The following is a 19,579-nucleotide window of genomic DNA, read 5'->3' as shown; positions in this document are numbered from 1 at the left end:
TCACCCACACTATATAGCATTGTGTTTACTGCCACTCTGTGTCGCTGCTGGGAACAGTAGTAAACCGCTCACTCACCACTGTATAGCATTGTGTTTACTGCCACTCTGTGTCTCTGCTGGGAACAGTAGTACACCGCTCACCCTGTATAGCATTGTGCTCTGTGTCGCTGCTGGGAATAGTAGTACACCGCTCAGCCACACTATATAGCATTGTGTTTACTGCCACTCTGTGTCTCTGCTGGGAACAGTAGTACATCGCTCACCCACCACTGTATAGCATTGTGCTCTGTGTCGCTGCTGGGAATAGTAGTACACCGCTCACCCACCACTGTATAGCATTGTGCTCTGTGTCACTGCTGGGAATAGTAGTACACCACTCACCCACCACTGTATAGCATTGTGCTCTGTGTCGCTGCTGGGAATAGTAGTACACCGCTCACCCACCACTGTATAGCATTGTGCTCTGTGTCGCTGCTGGCAATAGTAGTACACCGCTCACCCGCCACTGTATAGCATTTCTGTACTGCCACTGTACTGCTGCCAGTCAGCGTGTACTTTAAGGATAAGTGAAATGAAGAAGAAATCCTGTGAAAGAGGGAGGGGCAAGGGAAGAGGTGTTCCCCATGACGGTTCACGTACAGGCCACAGTGGAGCACCGAAGAAAACCCACTCAATACCGCCCATGTTGTCCAGGAAATCAACCCTCACAAATCCAAAAGAACAGGACCAGATAATTAATTGGATGACCTCTCAAGCGTCCAGCAGTGGGTTAAGCAGCACCAGCACATCACGCACGAGGTCCGAGTCCTCAGCCAGTTACAAGGAGCCAGTGGGCACAAAGCTGACACAACCGGCAGCGACACCACACACACAACTGCCAAATAACCAGTCCAAAGAATTTCCTCAGGACACAATGGGGTATTCGCAGGAGCTATTCCCAGCCCAACAAACTTCCACCTTTCAAAGGTCAATGGAACAGCCAGAAATTTTGTGCCCGGATTCACAACCATTGACTGTGGGAAATGCACCGCGCACTGAAATGCAAGGCGAGTCCGAGGAGGACTTTGAAACCCAAATCCCAGAGCAAGTTGGGCAGGAGGGGTTTCAATTGCAGGAGGTCGGGCGAGAAGATCTTGAAGACGACGTTGGAGTGTGCTGCGCAGAGGTTGTTGTGGGGAGCTCTACTCCACGGCGGCGGCCCACAATCACATATGACGAGTTTGAGGAGATGGAAGAGGAGGAGGGTACGGACAATGTTGACAGAGACCCAGATTTTGTATGTGAAGGAGAACATCGCCGTCGTAGCAGCAGCACAGATGAGTCTGTTGAAGAACCCACTGCTGCACGAGTTCGCCTTGTGCTACAAGGTAGGCGGTGCGAAATTTCAGGCACCACAAGCGTGGAAGTTCAAGTGAGACGCAAAAGAGGCGCAAACAGAAATCCCTAGCAAGGCAGGTGCTCCAAAGTCTGGCCTTTCTTTGAAGACTGCCGTGAGGATGGTACCATGGTGATTTGCAAGGTGTGCAAGACCCGCCTGCGCAGGGGAAAACATATTAACAACCTCTCCACCACCAGCATGACCCGCCACATGGTATCCAAACATCCCACTCTGTGGCCGCCAGGACAGGGTACCAGCAGCAACACTGCCTCCCTTGGGGTCACCAGACTCACCACCAGACCCTCCTCAGCAGCAGCAGTAGCCCAGCCATTGCGTGGTTCACAACAACATTCACAAACATCAGACGACGCTGACACTGTCACTTTCCGGAATAGTGCTCTTGAGGTCTCCCGGTCATCAAACACAACAACCAACAGCCGTTCAGTGTGCAGCCCTACGGTTCAGTTGTCTGTCTCGGAGATGCTTGAGCGCAAGAGGAAATTGCCAGCAAATGACCCCCGGGCCGTGGCAGTAACAGCCAGCATAGCCAAGCTTCTGGCCTGCGAAATGCTGCCATATCGAGTGGTGGAGACAAACAGCTTCAAGGGCATGATGTCAGTGGCCATCCCACGTTACGTGGTTCCCAGCCGCTACCACTTTGCGCGCTCTGCAGTGCCTGAGTTGCATGAGCACGTGGTCAGCAAAATAACCCGAAGCTTGAAGAATGCCGTTGCCTGCAAGGTTCACCTCACCACTGACACCTGGACGAGTGCGTTCGGCCAGGGTCGATACATCTCCCTTACCGCGCACTGGGTGAACCTTGTGGAGCCTGGCAGCGATTCCTCACCTGCTACGGCGCGGGTGTTGCCCACGCCGCAAACAACTGCACCGCCGTCCCTCCCACTGGATAACAACAGCAGCACCTACCTCTCTGACTCCTTCTCCTCCAACGCATCTCAAAGCTGTACCTCATCCGGAAACGCTAACCCAGCAGCAGTAGGATCGTGGAAGCAGTGCAGCACAGCTGTTGGCATGCGTCAGCAAGCGTTGCTGAAGCTGATCTGCCTTGGGGATAAGCAGCACACAGGGGAGGAAATTTGGAGGGGAATAAAGGAACAGACGGATTTGTGGCTGGCACCGCTGGACCTGAAACCGGGCATGGTTGTGTGTGATAATGGGAGTAATCTCATTCGCGCTTTAAGGTTGGCTAAGCTGACACACATCCCTTGCCTGGCGCACGTGATGAACCTAGTAGTTCAGCGGTTCCTGAGGACATACCCAGGCGTGGCCGATCTTCTGTTGAAGGTGCGACGAGTGGCCAAACATTGTAGAAATTCCAATACTGCTTCGGGGGCACTCGCCAAGATGCAGGAGCGCTTCAATCTCCCCCACCATCGCTTGCTGTGTGATTTCCCTACGCGCTGAAATTCTAGGCTGCACATGCTAGCCCGCTTTTGCGAGCAGAAGAGTGCAGTGGTCCAGTACATGACGGCGCAGTACCGAGGCGCATCCGGACAGCTGCCAAGCTTCTGTGGATCCGATTGGGCCAACATGTTGGACCTCTGCCAAGTCCTCCAAAATTTTGAGCAATCCACGTTGCTTGTGAGCAGTGACAACTCTTCAGTCAGCATTACCATACCACTGCTGTGTTTACTGAAGAAGTCAATGTTGAAAATCAAGGAAACAGCTGTCATGATGCAACTGGGGGAATCTGAAGGAGAAAACGATCAGCGTGATGGTACCAACATCAGGCCATCTGCCTCAGGAAACGCTGGCCCCAGCAGCTATGACGAAGAAGAAGAGGAGGAACAGCTGGAGTTGGAGCAGGAATTTCATGCCACCACTGACGAGGGCCAGAGCAATGCACGTTGGACACAATTCAGCGCGAATGGTCAGCAGAAGCAGACCAGGAAGAAGGTGACGACTATGATGCATCACAACAACTATCATAACGCTCACAAGAGGATGATGAGGATTCTGGCAGGACTTTGGCACACATGGCTCAATTCATGCTAGACTGCATTGAACGCGACCCACGCATTGTGCGCATTCTGGACAACACCAATTACTGGGTTTATACCCTTCTGGATCCATGCTACAAACACAATGTTCCAAAACTGCTTGAAGAAAGAGTCAGACAGGTCAAAATGGAAGAATACCAGCAGGCCCTTGTGGAGACTTTAGAGAGGAGATTGACATCCTCCCCCTCCTCTAGCCAGTTGTACGCCGACAGACTGACTTTCGCAAACCCAGGATGACCAGGAGGGCAGCAAACAACACAAGCCGCAGCTAGTGCCCAAAAGGGAATGGTATCGGCAGTGTCCTTGGAGTGGGAAAATTTTCTGACACCCATGCAGCAGCCCACAGAACAGCAAGCGTGCAGATCCACCTCCAACACCGATCGCCTGGAGAAGATGGTCAAGGACTACATGTCAGATGGCGTAGCTGTGTTGAACAATCCATCTGCACCCTTCAACTATTGGGTATCGAAGCTAGACACCTGGCACGAACTGGCAATGTACGCAATAGAGGTGCTGGCTTGCCCGGCAGCCAGCGTTATGTCGGAACGCTGTTTCAGTGCTGCCGGAGGCAACGTCACAGATCGGCGTATCCGCCTCTCCACAGAAAATGCAGACCGTCTGACTCAAATTAAAATGAATCAATCCTGGATTGGAAACGACTATGCAACACTCCTGGACCCCAACCAAGTAACATGAACAATGGCCATCTGTGATGGGTTAGCGTTTCCGGTCCCTGTTTATTGAACCTCTTATCTGTATTACATTTATGACTGCATGGCGGCAAAAAGCATGCTATCCGCACGCTTCTTGTCCTCATGCAAGGCCTGGGTTGTTGTGTCTCAAAGCGTGGCCTTGCGCCTCCCCCTGTTCCATCACGTGTGCTGCTGCTGGGTTAGCGTTGCCGGTCCCTGTTTATGGAACCTCTTATCTTTATTACATTTATGACTGCATGGCGGCAAAATGCATGCTATCCGCACGCTTCTTGTCCTCATGCAAGGCCTGGGTTGTTGTGTCTGAAAGCGTGGCCTTCTCCTCCTGCGCCTCCTCCTGTTCCATCACGTGTGCTGCTGCTGGGTTAGCGTTGCCGGTCCCTGTTTATGGAACCTCTTATCTTTATTACATTTATGACTGCATGGTGGCAAAAAGCATGCTATCGGCACGCTTCTTGTCCTCATGCAAGGCCTGGGTTGTTGTGTCTGAAAGCGTGGCCTTCTCCTCCTGCGCCTCCTCCTGTTCCATCACGTGTACTGCTGCTGGGTTAGCGTTGCCGGTCCCTGTTTATGGAACCTCTTATCTTTATTACATTTATGACTGCATGGCGGCAAAAAGCATGCTATCCGCACGCTTCTTGTCCTCATGCAAGGCCTGGGTTGTTGTGTCTCAAAGCGTGGCCTTGCGCCTCCTCCTGTTCCATCACGTGTGCTGCTGCTGGGTTAGCGTTGCCGGTCCCTGTTTATGGAACCTCTTATCTTTATTACATTTATGAATGCATGGCGGCAAAATGCATGCTACCTGTGCAAAGAAAACAGACATTTCCCGCATTTTAAAGACAGTTTTCCCTTTGAAACTTTAAAATCGATTTTCTCAAAAACTATAAGCTCTTTTTGCTAAAAATTTTTTCCTCTTGTACCCACTCCCAAGATGCACATACCCTGTAAATTTGGGGTATGTAGCATGTAAGGAGGCTTTACAAAGCACGAAAGTTCGGGTCCCCATTGACTTCCATTATGTTCGGAGTTCGGCGCGAACACCCGAACATCGCGGCCATGTTCGGCGAACGTTCGCGAACCCGAACATCCAGGTGTTCGCCCAACACTAGCTATGGCAAGAGGCTGTAGTGCAGTGATGGATAACCTTGGCACTCCAGCTGTGACAAAACTACAAATACCATCATGCCTCTGCCTCCCCAAGTTATGCTTAGAGTTGTCAGAATATTGCAATGCCTCATGGGACTTGTAGTTCCACCACAGCTGGAGTGCCAAGGTTAGCCATCACTGCTGTAGTTGTAATATAAAAAGTAACGGAGACAAGGGACAGCCTCTCTTAGGCCTGGTTCACATTAGCGTTCGCTATCCGGATTTTCCGGATTTGATCCGGACCGCAACCTGTACAAACAGAACGTACGTTCCGCATAGCAATGTAAAGTCTATGCGGACGTTCACACGCGTCCGTTCCGTACGTATCGGAGCCGGATCGGATCCGGACTCCGGACTCTTTTCCAACATACGCTATTTTTTGGCTCCGGATCTCCGGCCAACGCACCCGGACCGGAGCCGGACTGGAGCCTGACTGCAGCATCCAGAACACAGAAACCAATGGGGAACGGAAGGCACAGAACAGACTGCCTACAAAAACCTGACGTTCTACCCCACTTCCTATGCGTATCCAAGCGGCCATTTCGGATGGGGACACATGGGCCAAGCATGTCTGGAGTGGAGCAGCAGTGACAGACGTGCTGGAGCTGTTTGGCAGAATGTCGGAGGTGGAGGTGAGGCCTACAGCGGAGGAACCTGATTCTACAGGTGCACCAGGTGCACCTTCTGCTGACCCCAACATTTTTTTTATTTAAATTTCACTATTTTTTGCCCACGGATCCGGATGGCAGCCTGATGCATGCCTGATACAAACGGCCGTACGGTTCTGATCAGGATCAGGTCCTGATCCGATCAGGATCCGGTCCGTTTACTTGCCAAAACGCAAGTGTGAACGGGGCCTTAGGGGTTGATTCAGAACATCACAGTAATACTGCCAAGCACAGACAGCACATGGCAATATTACCCTTATTTCTGTCAGCAAGTGCCGCGAGTAATGCTATTAGCATGACCCGCTTCAGGGCTGGATTTACCATAAGGCACTGTAGGCAAGTGCCTACAGGCGTCTGATGATGGAAAGGTGACTCACTTCCCTCCCCGAGTGCCTCCCTTCTTCCTCCCCTATGTAGAATACCCAGCACAGTGGAAATGAGAGGTTACTCATGCCTCTTGACATTCCACTGACAAGATCTCCATTCAGATGGGGCCTCTTTATCTACCTAACACTTGGGGCACCTCTAGCTACACTGCTGGGCAGTTGAAGTAAGGGAGAGCTGACAGCTGGGCAAGCTAGTATACTTACAATGTACTTTTGGCAGGGGTTTGTGGGTTCATGGAGGACGAAGCCTAGGGTGCCAGAACATTTGTGCCTGTAGGCTCCTGTGATGTAAATCTGTGCCTGCCTGCCTGCCTGTGGCATAGATAGAGATCATGGGGCCCCATAGCAAAACTTTCATGGGGCCTTTGGATATAAGCACTCTTAAGCATTGCCACCTCTCCCGACCCTGTGGAGTTAATTGGGCCATTTACAGTCCCATGTGATCAACACTGCACATAGATCATGGGCAGTGAGACAAAGTCAGAGGGTGGGGAAATACAAGAAAGTTATTGGTGAATACATTAAATACCACCTCCCCCCCATGCTCCAGGGTCCATAGCACCTGCTATGGCTGCTATAGCTATTGGTTTGCCACTGCTGCCTGCCGTACTCGAGTAGCGCGACCATTGCTATGGTAATGCACATTACTAACGGTAACCCTCTTTAGTAAAGCACATTACTGTAGCAATGGTCGTGCTAACAGCGTAACTTGCGGTTCTTGCTGCTGGAAATAAAGATTATACTGCCGTACTCTGTGCACGACAGTATTACTGTGATGTTGGGAGGCCACCATCAGGGCTGTCCCTTGTCTCCATTACTGCTGAATATAACATTTTGACCCAGTTTTAAGAAAATGGTCTCCCATTCCTTATTCTCATAAGGTGAACACTAGATAATCCAGGATACGGTATCAAAGGCTTTATAAATATCTGAAGATAAAGCCAGCGCTGGGATTCTATACTTGGGAAGAACATGAAGCAGGTGTGCAGCTCTTCTCGTGTTATCACTAGGCTGCCTCCCTGGCACACAGCCCACCTGCTCCCTGTGCATACGCTGAGGTAGTATGGTGTGAAATCTCTGAGCAAGTGTTTTCCCAAGAATCTTTAAACTTGTGTTTATGAGCGAGATCAGGTAAACCTGTTTGTGGTTCCAGCACTGCTTGCTCTACCTTAAAGAGGAACTCCAGTGAAAATGATGTAATAAAAAAGTGCTTCATTTTTACGATAATTATGTATAAATGATTTAGTCAGTTTTTGCCCATTCTAAAAGCTTTCCTCTCCCTTATTTACATTCTGACATCACACGGTGACATTTTTACTGCTGGCAGGTGATGTCAGTGGAAGTAGCTGCTGCTTGCTTTTTTGGCAGTTCGTCTATTTCCCACAATGCAACGAGGTTCACAGACAGGAAGCTGCCAGGACCATGGTCCTCAAAGTTTCCTGTTGGAGGGGTTTCACCACAATATCAGCCATATAGAGCCCCCTGATGATCCGTTTGTGAAAAGGAATAGATTTCTCATGTAAAAGGGGGTATCAGCTACTGATTGGGATGAAGTTCAATTTTTGGTTACGGTTTCTCTGTAAAGGGAACCTAAGGTGAGAGTGATATGGAAGCTGCCATATTTATTTCCTTGTAAACAATGCCAATTGCCTGGCAGTCCTGTTGATCTTCCGGCATGAGTAGTATCTGAGTCAAAACCCTGAAATAAGCATATGGCTAATCCAGTAAAACCTGAGTGAGCCGAGTCAGTGTACCTAAATTGCATAAGCTTGTTCAAGGTCTATGGCTAAAAGTAATAGAGACACAGGATCAGGAGGTCTGCCAGGCAACTGGTATTGTTTAAAAGGAAATAAATATACAGTAGCAGGCTCCATATCCCTCTCACCTCGGGTTCCCTTAAAAGGGACGGAGGAGATTATCATAGGGGAAAGGGGAGATTACCGGGGGACAGAGAGAAACACGGGGACAGAGAGGGACGCAGGGGGACAGAGGAGCAAAGAACAAGATGCTCCACCTCCCTCTAAACATTTGCTTTGCATGGCCTTTGCTGACTTTTACTAACTTTTGCTGGCATTGCACATCAGTAAATCGTCATGGAGACACAACATGCTGCTTTTGTCACAAGACGATGGGATCTCCCATGGGGTTTGCGCAAACATGGCAAAACAATGTCCAAAACCGCTTCCATTCATTTGAATGGGGCAGCGGTAGATCACTAATCGTTGTCCGCACAAAACTCCGCATTTATGGTCCCACAAGCGGCCATGTGAACCAAGCCTCAGGTAATGAGCAGCTACGGGTGCAAGCTTCTGTGAAGGACCTCTGGAGCAGAATGCAAATATTGGGTTGCCTTTGTACGTGTTTATCTGTAGCTTTCAGAACAATAGACCATTTCAGCTCCACACTGAATACATGTGACACCTCTGCTGCTGATGTAATTATGCTGTGCACCACGTGGTGGTGCTGTAGATGCAGGTGTACAATACAGGAAGACTGACTTTACTAGTAGATTCTTTCCTGTGACTCTCAGCAGTGGTATCAGTGCCATGGAGGTGAGATGACAAGTGTGATACACGGCTTCACCCATTTATCAGCAGCTCACTTTCTTTCATCACTGTATAAAAGGACACCTGGGAGCTACCCAACCACACCGCCCAGCTCTTATCAGTGAGTACCATAGCAGCACATAATGGGCAGGATTCATCAGGACTACTCCAGTGACTGCTGGAAATGTTCAGAGGAGTTCTCATAAATTATCTAGTAAACCTAGATTTAATAATAATAATAATAAAAAAATCCTGCTGCTACTATGAATAGCTAAAAGCTGTCACTTTTTGGTAAAACTGGGAACAAATTTCCCACTCCCCTTTCCCTCTTCTAATTCCTTCCTCTTTGCCCTGATGTACAGGTATGTTATCTATGATCTAGGCCACCTTTTTTTAATACTCATTCCAAAGGAGTAGACTTGAGGTCGGTTTTACACATATTTTTTGCATTGCATTGCTCCTGCCGCATCCCACTGCAAGGCAAAAAAGTGACAAGCATATGACTCTGCGCAGAATGCACTGAAAGGGTCATATGCATACCTCCGCCCCCCACTCAGTGATGTACTTCCTGCTGGGCATTAAGTACGTCACTGGGATTCCTGTTGTGCCGCGCATGTGCACTGTGGGGCACCGCGCTCCCGCGGATTAAATTCTTGCATCACCCATTGACTACAATGACTTTCACTGCCGCTGCATCTCGGGACTATTATCAGTTCACCACCTCTAGAAAGCACCGCTCTGAAATAGTTTAGTGACTAAAGGGTTACTTAAGTGAAAACATTTGCCTAGTTTAACTTACCGTAACTGTTCCATCAGAAAGCTGGCTGACTCAGCCAGTCACAGCTACTGCGCATGCACGGCCCCATGATCACGCTCCCATTGCTAGGAGCATTCTGCACATACACAGTTGCAGGAGTGCGATTGAGAAGGGAAGTGGCCCAAGCCACGCATACAGTTTGCAGGGACCACAGCGCATTGACTACGAGGACCAGAATTAATACAGGGGGCTAGAGATTGCTCGAACCTCCGATTTTAGGGTCACGAACCTCGAACGCGAACTTTGCGAACCGCAATAGACTTCAATGGGTGGGCAAACTTTCAAAACTTCAAACATTAATTCTGGACACAAAAGTGATGGAAAAGATGTTTCAAGGGGTCTAACACTTGGAGGGGGCATGGCAGAGTGGGATACATGTCAAAAATCCCGGGGAAAATTACGGATTTGACGCAGAGCAGGGTTTTAAGGGCAGAAATCACATTGCATGCTAAATTGGAGGCATAAAGTGCTTTAAAACATCTTGTGTGTATATACATCAATCAGGTAGTGTAATTAGTGTACTGCTTCACACTGAAAGACCAAACTTAATGTGTAATGCACCACAAACAGCTGTTTGTGTAGTGATGGCTGTGCTGGACTGGTGCGCACCATGGCGAGAGTGCAGGCAATGGCGGTTTTTAAGCCCATATGGTCGCCGGGCTGTGGTAGCTCAATGATAGAACAACAGTGACTGTCAAGCTGATCAAATTTGGTCTGTCCACAATGAAGCAACAACCTTATTATCTTGGGTGTGCCCCCAACAGACTCATATAGCCGGCGGTCATTGCTTCATTGTGACACAGAAGCCCCTTCACCGTGGCAAGGTAATGATCACGAAGAGGAATTGACACATGTATATGCCTTTTGTTTTGTTGTTGCAGCCACAGTGCAGCCAGAAAATTTGGCAGGCATGTACACGCACCAGAAAAAATTATTATTGTTTTTGCCTTAAAAATTCAGGAATCCGCCTGGAGTCCTGGACCCTGTTGGTGGTGGCGGAGAAGGCAGTCAAGCAGCCTGCAGGCAATGATTCTGTGTGGGGACCGACTTAGTCTTGGGGCAGGCAGTCACACGGCGTGCAGGCAGAGATGCTGTGTGTGGGGACTGACCGTGCTTTGCAGACCAGGCATCCGTGGTCAGATGGACCCTTGACCTAACGCTGTGTGCCAGAGATGACACCACTTGCCTTTCAACAACACGGTACAGTTTGGGTATCACCTTTTTTGAGAAATAATTGCAGCCTGGTATCTTCCACTGCGGTGTGTGGCTTTGCTTTTGTGTGCTGCTTTTCCTCAGGTGATCATCCCTTTGCAGTTTGTGCTTTTTCATCACGTGCCTTCTTAAGGAACCAAAAAAGTCTTGGTCTTTCCACGGCTCAATTTTCGGTGGCAAAGAGTACAGATGGCATTGCTCTCATCTGAGGCAGACACACAAAAAAATGTCCATACTGCTGAGCCCTGGGATGATGGCACTTTGGTGGTGGAGGCCGACTGAGTGTTAAGTGGGGTGCCAGAATCAGAGCAGGAGGAGGAAGATATATCACGGTTCCAGGCGGAAGCTGAGGAAGATGAGGTTTTCTGTGTTAAATAGTCAACTATGTCCTGACAATCTTGGGTGTTGATGGCACATGCCTTCTAAACACTGTACTTTGGTCTAGAGTTGGGCTGAACGGTTCGCCTGCGAACGGTTCCATGCGAACTTCAGTGGTTCGCGTTCGCGTCCCGCAGGCGAACCTTTGCGGAAGTTCGGTTCGCCCCATAATGCACATGGAGGGTCAACTTTGACCCTCTACATCACAGTCAGCAGGCCCAGTGTAGCCAATTAGGCTACACTAGCCCCTGGAGCCCCACACCCCCTTATATAAGGCAGGCAGCGGCGGCCATTACGGTCACTCGTGTGCTGCCTGCGTTAGTGAGAGTAGGGCGAGCTGCTGCAGACTGTCTCTCAGGGAAAGATTAGTTAGGCTTAACTTGTTCCTGTCTGGCTGCATACCTGTTCTGTGAACCCACCACTGCATACCTGTGCTGTGAACCCACCACTGCATACCTGTGCTGTGAACCCACCACTGCATACCTGTGCTGTGAACCCACCACTGCATACCTGTGCTGTGAACCCACCACTGCATTCCTGTTCAGTGAACCCACCACTGCATACCTGTGCTGTGAACCCACCACTGCATACCTGTTCAGTGAACCTGCCACTGCATACCTGTTCTGTTCCATGGTGCGCACCAGTCCAGCACGGCCGTCACTACACAAACAGCTGTTTGCGGTGCGTTACACGGTGAGTTTGGTGTGTCAGTGTGAAGCAGTACCTTAATTACACTACCTGATTGATGTATACACATGCAAGATGTTTGAAAGCACTTTAGGCCTGTCATTTAGCATTCAATGTGATTTCTGCCCTTAAAACGCTGCTTTGCGTCAAATCCAGATTTTTCCCCGGGACTTTTGGCATGTATCCCACTCCGCCATGCCCCCCTCCAGGTGTTAGACCCCTTGAAACATCTTTTCCATCACTTTTGTGGCCAGCATAATTATTTTTTTTTTCAAAGTTCGCATCCCCATTGAAGTCTATTGCGGTTCGCGAACTTTAACGCGAACCGAACCTTCCGCGGAAGTTCGCGAACCAGGTTCGCCAACCTAAAATCGGAGGTTCGGCCCAACTCTACTTTGGTCCAGGGTGACATGAAATCCCGACAGCACGACCTCGAACAGACCAGCCGGGTGGCCTGCCTCTGCCTCTGCCTGTTTTGTCCATATTGGGGGGGATGAAGTGAAAGGTATGCACTGACTTGACTAATACAATGTGCAGTCAGACAGGTGCAGTGAACAGGTATGCACGGACTGGTATATAAAACTGCGTGCTGTCAAGCAGGTGCAGTGAACAGGTATGCACGGACTGGTATCAATACAATGTGCAGCTGTCACACACACAGGTGCAGTAAACAGGTATGCATGGACTGGTATCAATACAATGTGCAGCTGTCACACACAGGTGCAGTGAACAGGTATGCATGGACTGGTATTACAAATGTGCAGCTGTCACACATACAGGTACCGTCAACAGGTATGCAGTGACTGGTATATAAAACTGCGTGCTGTCACACAGGTGCAGTGAACAGATATGCACGGAATGGTATCAATACAATGTGCAGCTGTCACACACACAGGTGCAGTGAACAGGTATGCATGGACTGGTATTACAAATGTGCAGCTGTCACATACACAGGTACCGTCAACAGGTATGCAGTGACTGGTATATAAAACTGCATGCTGTCACACAGGTGCAGTGAACAGATATGCACGGACTGGTATCAATACAATGTGCAGCTGTCACACACACAGGTGCAGTGAACAGGTATGCACGGACTGGTATTACAAATGTGCAGCTGTCACACACACAGGTACTGTGAACAGGTATGCAGTGACCGGTATATAAAATTGCCTGCTGTCATGCAGGTGCAGTGAACAGGTATGCACAAACTGGTATTACAGATGTGCAGCTGTCACACACACAGGTACCGTGAACAGGTATGCAGCAACCGGTATATAAAACTGTGTACTGTCACAGTGGTGCAGTGAACAGGTATGCACGGACTGGTATCAATACAATGCGCAGCTGTCACACACACAGGTGCAGTGAACAGGTATGCAGTGACTGGTATATAAAACTGTGTGCTGTCACGCAGGTGCAGTGAACAGGTATGCACAGACTGGTATTACAAATGTGCAGCAGTCACACAGGTCAGGTGCAGTGAAAAGGTAGGCACTGAATGTCCTGGGCCTGGCATAGTATAGCAATTAGCAAGGGCCAGCTGTGACAGACAGGGCTGTATATGAAGTGTCAGTGGGCCACACAAAACAAAAACAAAAAACACATCACAAGAAAATTAGCTCTCAAAAGAGCTGTTTTGGGGTGCTTTTTAGCAACAAATTTCAGCAAGGAGCAAGCTAACAGACCTCCTAACTATCACTTTCCCTATCTCTCCAATGTTTCTCCCTTCTCTCACTAATACTGCAGCACACAGAGTGAGAATATGGCAGATGCTGCTGCCTTATATAAGAGGGGGGGGGGGGGGGGCTCCAGGAGGGAGTGCAGCCTGATTGGCTACCATGTGTCTGCTGACTGTGATGTAGAGGATCAAAGTTTAGCCCAATGATGTAGTATAGGGGGCGGGTCGAACTCGCATAAAGTTTGCGTTCGATTATGAACATGAACCCGCGATGTTCGTGCGAATAAGTTCGCATGCGAACCGTTCGGGCCATCACTACAGGGGGCTAGAAGAAGCCCCAGGTAAGTTAACCTGTGGAGATTTTATACACTTCCTTTAAGGTTAGTGCTAGCCAGTGGCGTACCTGGGGAATTTGACACCTGATACTTGCTAATTATTTTGTGACACCCCCCCCCTCCTCTCCTACCACCCCCCCCCCCCTCCAAAAAAACAACAACAATATTTTTGATGGGAGGGTTGACGGGTTGGGGCGCCAATTGTGTTGCTGCAAAATTTGGGGGCTTTTTGGGGAAAATGAGTGTTCAGGATGTGAACAGAGTTAACCGTTATGAAACTCTGTACTCTATACAGTGCTGCAGAAGATGTCAGTGCTATATAAATACGCAATTATAATATAGTAGAGCATTAGACTATGACTATGGTATGATTAGATTGTGAGCTCTTCTGAGGACAGTCAGAAAAGGGGGACATAGGAAAGAGGGGGATGCATAGGAGGAGGGGGGATAAAGAGGTAGAGACACAAGACAGAGAGCCTGGTGGGAGTGGAGAAATGGCAGGAAGACTTTTTAACAGGACTGTAGATATCACCAGTGCTGTTTGGTACGAACAGGCTGCAATCTGAAAAGAGGAAAGGGTCATAGGGGAAGATCACAGGGTGAGAGGGGAGCTGGGAAAAGAGAGAATATTCCCTGCAATCAAGCTAATCTAAATTGCCTGGAGCTTGCTTCTCTGCTCACTACAGAAGTTGGCTGCCAGCGCATGTATCCAGGGCCGGCCCGCCCATGAGGCCGGGTGAAACTTTTGCCTCAGGCGGCACTTCTGGGGGGGGCGGCACCCGCCCGTCCGTGGGTGTGGGGGGGCGCCCGAGCTGGAGGGGATAGCGGGCAGGAGCAGCAGGGATAGCGGGCTGCGGCAACTTAATTTTTTAAAGCTGGAGGGTAGCGGAGGACGGGGGACCCAGGTGAGGGAGGGTATACCCTCCAGCTCGGCTGCCCCCACACCCACGGCTCGGGGGGGGGGGGGGGGTGCGGCGATTTCTTCAAAGTTTGCCTCAGGCGGCAAAAAGTCTAGGGCCGGGCCTGCATGTATCACTATTTCTGCAACAGCAGACTGCCTTGCATTATTAATTATTTACTCTGATCAGGATAAATAATCAATAGTCCAGGGAACTCTGGTATTACAGCAGCCAGTGCACATGACTACTAATGACAGGAAACTTTTAAAGCACTAAACACATCCTGCCACCTCTCCCTGCTAATGTCCCAGCTGCAACCAGGGCCGGATTTGTGCTTTTTGCCGCCCTAGGCCGATCATCACCAGCCGCCCCCCCCACCCCCCTCCCTCCCCCCACCGACCAACAGCACCCCTCACACACGCACATAATTTATATGCACCTTTTCATCAGATTACATAATTTAATAACCACTATGCCCCTAGATAAAATAAATAAGTAGTTATTAAGAAGTGTAGCAGAGCTCAGTAAAAGGCAAAAATGTATATATACCTGGGGCTTCCTCCAGCTCCATACGCTCCAATCGGTCCCACGCCGCTGTCCTCAGTCTTCTGAAGCGCCGGTACCGGGTCCCTGCATTCCGTGAGTCTGAGCTAGTCTCACGTAAGAGAAGTTCGCCCTCTACGTATCTCTCCGGCAACTGCTGGAGAGATACGCGAAGAGCGCACATCTCCTGCATAGACTGGAGTCGACTGACGGCAGAGCGGGGAACCAGTGCCGGCGCTGCAGGTCGAGGACAGCGGCATGGGAGCGATTGGAGCGTATGGGGACTGGAGGAAGCCCCAGGTATGTATACATTTTTTGCCTTTTACTGAGCTCTGAGTCCCTTTAAGTAGCCATGGCTACAGGATGATTAGGATGCCCTGACCTGTGTGATAGTGTAAAAAGCTAAAGGCCCGTATCCACTACACTATTTTTTCGACAACTGGCAATTTTTTTGAGCGACAAGTCGTCGTTTCGGTATCACAACATTGGTGCAGTTGCACGATTACATAAACGTTTGAGATGCGCAGCGACAATGTCTGTCACGGAGGATCAGATCTTTAAGCGTCAACAACTCCTGCTCAAAGTACAAAGATCTATTGAACTCTTGTTCGCGTTCGTGTGCCATCGTCGCATGTACCAGCCAGCAGGAAGATGGATTGGAGAATGCTCGTGGACAACTTTGTGAGCCATCTTCCTACATGGTTAGGTGAGTATTCAGCTTAAGATCAGCAGTGGAAGGGTTACAAGACAAGGAGGGATGCAGCTGGTGGGAGCAGAGATAAGAGCAGCAGTGGAAGGGTTACAAGACAAGGAGGGATGCAGCTGGTGGGAGCAGAGATAAGAGCAGCAGAGAACAAAGCTGGTCAGTGAGAAAATGACAAGGGGGGAGGAAGAGGGGGCCGTTTACCTGGCATACCCCTGGTGTCTGCAGGATGTCACTTGTCCCTGTATTAGCGTGTGCTTCAGAGAGGGAAAGGCAAACTGCAGCTGTTGCCGACAACCAGAGATGCGAGCCTGGGAGTGAAAGGGTGGTTGGAGCTTCTGCACAGCCCAGACTGTCATGCAGCTAGCTACAGTCTGAATCTGGCGCCGGGGAAAAGGGGGCGGCCACTCACGGAGACAGCACCAGTATTGCCTAATTGTGTACATGCACACTGAAAATGCTGAATATATACAGGCACATGTCATCTGGAGGGCTGAGCCGTGACTCACCTGACCCCTGTATGATAGCAGCTTCCCTGGTCTGCTGCCCCGCTCGCTGGTGGCTGTCCGCTTCCTTCTCTCCCGCATCTTGGTGTATTAGCTCTGCTCTTACTGCCCGCTTACTCCCTGCTTTCACCTCCACTTGTCTGCCTTTAAGACCCAAACTTCCCCTTGCTCGCTGCCCGGGCTTTCCTCTATCAGACCTGCAGCAATCAGCGTGGCCCCCAGTGATGAGTCAGGCAAGTGGTGACCAATGAGGGCGCTGCATACTTCACATAAAGGAAGTGTGAAGTATACAGTGCTGTGATTGGTCACCACTCGTCTGACTCATCACTGGGGGCCACGCTGATTGCTGCAGGTCTGATATCGGCAGCGGAGTAAGGGGAAGTTGCGTCTCACACATAGACAGACAAGCGGGGGTGAAAGTGGGGAGCAAGCGGGCAGTAACGGTACATAGCTAGGTTGCATAGCAGGCGCCCCAGCTGCCCCTTCCGCCCTAGGCCTCTGCCTCGGAGGCCTTCCCACAAATCCGGCCCTGGCTGCAACACAGCAATCATTCTCTCTACTCACCCTGCTGCTCTGCACATTCCCTCACTGCAGGCATTGAGTAGAGAGCAAGGAAACACATTGCCCATGGGACAGGAAGGGGTGCTACATCTAGTGCAGGAAGTAGTACAGTTCCTTGCACTGCCTGCTGCTATTTTCCCAAATGTTGCCCGAACTATGAAAAAAGGTCCCAGGTGGAAGAACACAGTGTCTGAGCACCCCAGTGGCACCCCTAGCCATGGCTACACGCAGGGATGTGAGTACCTGCAGCCCTTTGGTAGGTACGCCACTGGTGCTAGCAATATGCACTTTTCATTTACAAATAATCAACTGCCACATCTGTGCGCAAATTTGTGCACCTACAGCCCCTGTGCTTGCACCGCAGCAGTAAGAAGTAAGGTACATACCTGGGGAACACATAGCCTGTGACTCTGAGCTCTCTGTCATCACAGTATCCAGTCATTATTACACGGCCATATTTATCCAATACATGCGAATGAAGAATAGGATCCTGAGCTATAAAAAAGCACTTAGTAACTGCAATATACACTGATACACAGGTATGTCATGAGCCCCCTGGCATTGTGGTTTACATTGGCTGATATAGTCGGCTTCCGTCTGATGAGAATGTTGGCAGTGCGCTGTGCAGCATTCCTCCAGTAATTGTGTTGGGTTTGGCGCAGCTCGTTGCCTTGTTTCCACAGCGCCGCTAAGCTCTGAGCTAATTCCTGCAGTGCTTAATGCCACTGTCTGCTGCAGAGACAACAGTAGCTGAAGAGAAGTGGAATATGAGGGAGAAGGAAGAAGACACTGTTGTCTCCATAAGGCCAGCTTACACTGACAGGCATTATCTAACAATTGCTATGTGGGAAAAATACCTGTTTCACATCAGCTGATGCTGTTTGAGGCTGGTTGTACAAATAATACAGTGCATTCTGCGAGCGGCAGAAGAGCCTACCGTATTGGCAAGTTAGGGTTAGACATTGGTGGGGTAATTGGTCAGATACATCAAGTACAGCAGTAGCCAACCATCTGTGCGAACTGTATATAAAAAAATTGAAATTATCATCAATGGATACAAGTGAGAAGTAATAATAGTGTGATATATATATAATGAGGCTGCATAGTCTGGCTGTAATGTGTTATATAAGCACATTATGCAGACTGTGCACTGGGGTACTTGCACCAGGGCCCTCCCTCAATAGCAGTATTAGTATTTATTGGTCCTGTGCTAGTGGTAGTTTGCCAGCCAAACACAAAGCAACAGATTTCCATCCAGAGCCATCTACTTTTCTCCATCAGGAACCCATGTGTCCACCTACAATAGGTTGGCAAGAAGAAGCCTTAAAGGACCACTATCACAAAAATCGTAAAATGTAAAATGCATGTACCGGTAAACACATTCAAATAAGAAGTGCGTTTCTTCCAGAGTAAAATGAGCCATAAATTACTTTTATCCTATGTTGCTGTCACTTACATACAGTAGGTAGTAGAAATCTGACAGAACCAACAGGTTTTGGAATAACCCATCTCCAAATGGGGATTCTCAGGTGTTTATTTTCAAAAGCACTTAGCGAATGGCAGTTGCCCCGGCCAACTGCCAAAAAAGTCTGAAGTAAGCAGGGAGGCTGGCCAGCATCTTTATATAAATCCTTTTCAGGTACAGTTTTATAAAAGAATAAAAGGCCATACTAAAAATCCCACATGAAGAGATGGACTAGCCCAAAACCTGTCGGTTCTGTCAGATTTCTACTACTTACTGTAAGTGGCAGCAACATAGGAGAAAAGTAATTTATGTCTCATTTTTCTCTGGAATAAATGTACTTCTTATTTGTATGTTATTACATGTATTTTACATTTTACATTTTTCCCACGATAGTGGTCCTTTAACATAAAGGTAGACATTAAACACTCCTCCCTGAGTCACAAAGATCCCTTAGCTGATCAGGGAGGCAGTTGGGAGGCTGCTAAGGAAGGGCCATAGTACTAAGAACTCGTGTACACGAGTGATGAGGTTTCTGGGACCATTAAAGATAGAGGAGGTTGCATGTTTCTAGATAGTACAGTGTTGTATTCCAGGAGGTGCTACAGCCAGACCGGACTGACCACTTAGCACGCCGGGCAGACCCCGCTACAGATCTTCTCATCAATCTTACAATGACCGGCACATCAGAGATTATATTCTTCCCCTGCCTGCTACTAGAGATACGGGTAAATACATGTCTAGGCTTCAGGAAACGTACAAAAGAGAGATGCAGAAGCTCAAGACAGAGATTAATCAGATTGGTTCCAGAGCCAATGATTTAAAAACCTCTGCAGAACAAATTAATGAGAGATTGAAAAGAAGCCAAGAAGCTATGATTGATCAAGCAAATTAGCTGCAGTAATACTTACTGTATTTCAAGTAGATCAGTGGTGCTCAACCT

This window comes from Hyperolius riggenbachi, chromosome 7 (genome assembly GCF_040937935.1).
Source record: "Hyperolius riggenbachi isolate aHypRig1 chromosome 7, aHypRig1.pri, whole genome shotgun sequence".
Lineage (NCBI taxonomy): Eukaryota > Metazoa > Chordata > Amphibia > Anura > Hyperoliidae > Hyperolius > Hyperolius riggenbachi.
This window is presented reverse-complemented; position numbering follows the sequence as displayed.